The following is a 6,000-nucleotide window of genomic DNA, read 5'->3' on the forward strand; positions in this document are numbered from 1 at the left end:
TATTATTTGTCTGTATAAACATCATTATATAATAATATCAAAGTAAAGGTTACGGATTATGGTGTATTTCACCAATCCCTTATATTTACATAGGCCTTCAAATCGGTTGATAACGTAAAACGCCTTCAAATCGGTTGATAACGTAAAACGCCTTCAAATCGGTTGATAACGTAAAACGCCTTCAAATCGGTTGATAACGTAAAACGCCTTCAAATCGGTTGATAACGTAAAACATACTCCTTTATAATTGAGGGGAACTTGATAATGAACACGTCCCTTAAAAGTGGAGTCTCTCTTCATAAAATTGAATTATTATTCTACACAACGATTAATATATATGTGTTTCAAGTCCACCCGCCCTGAGAAGATGTACTAGCTTTAAACACATTAGATTTCTTCCTTATCAGTGCCTACATTTAATATAGTTTGGCCTACCATAAGGAATTCAATAATGAAATTTGAAATCGAACTTCTCAATTCAAAATTGAACGCTACTACTGTTAAGTTTCGATGCTTCATCAAACGCTTGTCCACCATGTATTGTTAAATGGTGAACTGCTCAATTTTGAACGTAAGCAATTGAATATGAACGCTCGATCAAACTATCCGATGTTGCTCAATAATGATTGCAAAAACATACAATATTAAACGTTTAATTTTCAATTTAAATTTGAACAGTTTCGTGCTTAAATTTACACGATATACTAACCTTTTACGTACCGTTCAAATTTGAATGAGTGACCGTTTTATTTTGAACAATAGTGATCTGTTCAAATTTGAACGCAAAGAAACTATTCAAATTTGAACGTTAAAGCGTACCACCACAGTGTTGGGGCTATGCACGTCTAAGCATTCAAAGATGAATCTCACTTTTTTACAGTGTTTAAAAATGGGGACGGTATAGAATTTTACAATTTTGACGCCCGTTAGGTCTTTTTTTTTTGAATTAATAATATTTGTGCACCAGCTTTCAATATCTCACGGTAGTCGGAGCAGTCTTATTTCTCTGTCTCTTGAATTAATTCACGAATTTCAAACCGATGAAATATTTAAGCATACGCAAAGCCAGGTGAATTCCTTCTCATGTAGCCGCGAACTACAAAACGGTAACCGCGTGATATTTATTGACTCGTTGCGTTCTTTTCTCGCGTTTATTCGAGTAAACAAGTGAAAAATATGTAGGGCATTTCGAAATAAAACTAAACGTATTTTTGAGTTTTTCTCATTCGATTGTTGCTTTCAATTGTCAGCGTGACAGAATTGTTATTTCTGAAATTAGACAGGTGGTTTTGGGTCCGATCAATACCATAATCACCAAGCCCACTTGAATATATGAAACGTTAGCCTTAGCTTTTGAGAATATTACAGGATGGAATCGATCAGACGAGCACATTTTTTTTAGTACAGATTGGCTGTACCACTCGTGATATCAGATCCGTCATTCTTATATCTAGCTTTATCATAGATTCTAACATTTATCAATTGCTACCTACTTTTCTTAAAGGTTTTTCTGAAATAAATAAATATAATTCGTATTAATTATTTTTATCGTCAGTAATTTACCTTAGTTCTAGTTAAGTCGTTTTAAGAACCGTTATTCCTAAAATCATTATAAACATAGCTATTGTTGATGTTTGAAATCTAGAGTATGCCTCTTTAACAGTTTTTCGAAATTTTACGGTTTATAAGTTGGCCGATTCCCTATGAGGGATAAAAAATAACGCAATTGGTGGAAGCCCTGCCAATCGCTTCCCGCGCCTACATCTTGACCCTAGCGATGATAGTGGATTATGGTCACTAGCTCTGTCTTGGATCACTTTCTCAAATTCATTGAAAAGTCAGATACCAATTTAGTTACTGAAGTGAATAAGCAGACCAATACATTAAGTTTGAACTATTGCCGATGGATTGCACCCATTTTCAGACTGCTAAGGCGCATAATTTACCAGGAAAATGGGTTTTAGGAAAGGTCGATTACAATGGAGAACCCATTATCCCCACACTGCTATGTTTTGTGGCGAAATAATGGTCAAATGATCATTTTCAATCAAGTGAGTGATGAGTTTGGAAGGATAGTTAAACCCAATGTCACTCGGCCAAACATGCGACATCGGCTAAAATTGGCATCACGTTTAATGCTAAATATGGATACTGGGCTAATAATTACCCGTAACTTTTCCGTATTTTAATCTACACTTACTTGTTGTTTTCTAGTCAGTAAAACGTTGGTTAAGGACTTATGAAGATAGAGTAAATTTCCGTACTGCCCCTTTATCAGCTTGAATTTGCTCTTGAACCTACTGAGCAATATTTTTGTTTCGATGCAGAAACGTGTATAAGTTAGAGCCCTTGCAATTTTAGACAGTTGTGTAGCATGCCATTGCCAAGCAAATCAATACACAACGCTCTTTTACCGCGGAGGTATTCGGCCTATTTCACTACTTTTTCGTTTCGAGCGGGGAATATACGAAAACGTTTTTAGAAATCGTTGCAACAATGCGTGGTAATACTTCACGTTCACGCGTAATTCCGAAAAGAAAGTTCATATCAGTTCGTTCCGTAAGAATCGTGAATATTCTGTTAATGGTAACTGTATGCGTTTATCACACTGGATCGTTTCTGAACGATTACTTTGAGAATCCGACAGTGCAAAGCGTTCGTATTGACAAATCCGGGAAAGTGGAATTTCCAGCCGTTACAATTTGCAACAATAACAGGTTTGCTGTCAATTAATTTCTAATTCTATTTTAAAGAGAAATAGAAGAAATATGAAGGGGTCTTAATCTGTGGCCATTTTGCATTGAAATCCGTGCTTAGGTCTTGGCTCAGAAGTAATTTCGTATTTCACCTAGGCCTAACTTCGAAGTTTTTTAGGAGGTAGTCGCGTGTAAATCGATCATTAAATATTAGCATGAATCTATATAACTATGAATATACAGCTGCGTTACGCTGTCTAACCTCTCGATAAGGTTTGGGCGGGGCTTAGTGAAAGGAGACATCAGTCACGTGTCTGCTAGTGTTAGGAGCGGGAGAAGGGAGAGGGAGTCCAAGGGGTGTGTAAAGTAGGAACGTCACTTGCTCTTGTCTTGTGATTGGCTATTAGAGCCACGCAAAAAGCGTCAAAGCTAGGAGGGTAACACCCAAACCAAATCGACATGATAGAAGGGGAATATGATAGAGCTGCATATGTGGTCTCAAGTTTAAGGGGTTACTGAAAAATCTAAAGGTTGTTTGTGGCTGGAACGATAAATGAGTAGCCGCGTTAAAGTAAAACTCCAAACGAATAATTTAACTATAAAAAAAATACTAAGTTTTATTGTCATAAAGCATAAATAAAGAAAAAATGTTCAACTGGTAATTTCTAAGTGCCAAAGGGGGTATTATATAGCGAGAGCGGGGACACGAGGGTCCAGTTAACAGCCCGTACTTTGGTTGGAAAGTTTGAGTTACTTCCAACACAAGGTAGGGTATAGTAGCGACGGACTATAGGGGGTCCGTTTAGAGGCGTCTTTCTCGGGGGAGCGAAAGTAAGAATGAGCCTACCTGTATTGTAGAGCTCGGGCTATTTATACTTTTTCGGAGTATTTTTTACCTTAGAAAGGCGAGTAGATGATTGGCTGAGGGAAGGGTCAGGTCAATCATCCGATAACGTACGGGGTATGATCAGGTCAATCATCCGATGACGTACGGGGTTTTCTTTGGCTCAAAGAGATTTTACAAAGGTAAATAAGTACAAAAAATACAGGATTTGAAGAATGAGTATGGTGACAAAAGAATATAACAGAAGGTTATAAACTGAAGTAAATGTAGATTTAGCGCGGGATTATTTGAATTTTAAGTTAAGTGTTTTTGTGATTTAACAGCATATTCATAGTTATATAGATTCATGATATTAGATTGAAGTTTTCAACAAAGGTTTCGAGTATTAAGCTAGGCTCCTTAACCTGCTGCTTTTGTAAGGTCAAAAACTCTGTAAATGCGATGTAGTATACATAGAAACTTATAGAAACTCGCTCTTATAGGCTAGCAGACGAAATTTAGTGCTGATTGGGTCGTTTAGATGACAGTGGCAGTATATTGCAGTAGGGTAGCTCCTATAGCTGGTTCCAGATAAAAAAAACAAGGGAAATATAATTTTGCAGTAATCCGTGTTGCTTCCAATGTACTAAGGTTGTACAGCAACCAACAACGATCTAAGGCGACGCAGTGTCTCGCATTCTCTATAAAGTTACGAAGAGTGCCACCAAAAATAAATAGGGGAAAGTGTCGGACTCTCTCCTTCGTCTGTGACATGCATTTGGAGGGGTGAATGCATACTCGCGAAATCTGTTTCATCCCCCTCGCCTATTCACCACGTACCTAAGATAATTTGTGATATTGCGCGTGAAAACATAGTGCGGTTTTATTTTACATTAGCTGCTTTTGACTGAGGATAACCGTGGCCACTGCAGTTTATCGCCACAATTTAATTTGATGATGTACATGATTGTATTAATGTAGCTTGCTAATATTGATGTTATTTACTAATATTAGAACGTTTTAGCTTTTAATGACAACCCAGGGCCCAAGTTTAAACGAAATTCTAAAGGATTTTAACGATGAGTTTTTTAATTAAATTATGATTTCAAGAACATCTGCGGCATTTTTAATTTAATTTCAGCGTGCTAACTTTTTAAACAAACTTTAACCTTGTTCAAACTTCAACCGCGAAAATAACACTAAAGAAAATAGAACAGAGCGCGGAGGTCCGAGGTTCTGACTCTTCCTTGAGATACACTCTAAGAAATTGGGGTGTGCTTTAACACCTTTAAAAGTAGTTTATATGGGTCCAAATTTGACACCGTTACAGGTGTTCATTTACACCCCTGAAAGTGTTTAATAACACTTATTTGAGCAATTGGTGGAAAAGAGAAGAATAAAATGGTGCAACAGAGGTGTAGTTTAACACCTTTTTAACTCTTATATCGCACTGAAAGTGAATTTTTACTCTTATATTAGTGTTGTGCAACTCCTTAAGGGGTGCGGCATGGCACCTTTCAGAGTGTCGCTTCGCACCTTTAAGAGTGTCGCGTAACACCTTTAAGAGTTGGAGATTTATTGGTAGGATAATAGTAGAAATTCTAGTACTTTTCCTAGACTTAAGAGCAAAACCGATGACGTAAAAAACACTATAGCTACATTTTGACCACTCATGAGGCATAACTCAAATATCGAGTATGGTTTTCCTGTTTAATTAAATTTTGATTATCCGCCATTCCGCAGTATTATTAGCAATTAGTGCTATATTCATACACTCTAAGAAATTGGGGTGTGCTTTAACACCTTTAAAAGTAGTTTATATGGGTCCAAATTTGACACCGTTACAGGTGTTCATTTACACCCCTGAAAGTGTTTAATAACACTTATTTGAGCAATTGGTGGAAAAGAGAAGAATAAAATGGTGCAACAGAGGTGTAGTTTAACACCTTTTTAACTCTTATATCGCACTGAAAGTGAATTTTTACTCTTATATTAGTGTTGTGCAACTCCTTAAGGGGTGCGGCATGGCACCTTTCAGAGTGTCGCTTCGCACCTTTAAGAGTGTCGCGTAACACCTTTAAGAGTTGGAGATTTATTGGTAGGATAATAGTAGAAATTCTAGTACTTTTCCTAGACTTAAGAGCAAAACCGATGACGTAAAAAACACTATAGCTACATTTTGACCACTCATGAGGCATAACTCAAATATCGAGTATGGTTTTCCTGTTTAATTAAATTTTGATTATCCGCCATTCCGCAGTATTATTAGCAATTAGTGCTATATTCATAGCAGGGTCCCATCTTTAGAGAACTTCATCACCTATAGGGAGGAAAGTTCTCACATGCAGAACTATACCTCTTTAAGCGAGGGTTGTTGCATATAAAGTCATTTTTACGGGTTTATAAACTTCTGAAAAAGGCAGAAAGTTTTTAATTTGTACAAATGCATAGGGTATTAAATTAGTTTTGGAGGCTATAATA

This window comes from Phalangium opilio, unplaced genomic scaffold (genome assembly GCF_054372755.1).
Source record: "Phalangium opilio isolate 3A_F unplaced genomic scaffold, DU_Popi_V2 ptg000009l_1, whole genome shotgun sequence".
Lineage (NCBI taxonomy): Eukaryota > Metazoa > Arthropoda > Arachnida > Opiliones > Phalangiidae > Phalangium > Phalangium opilio.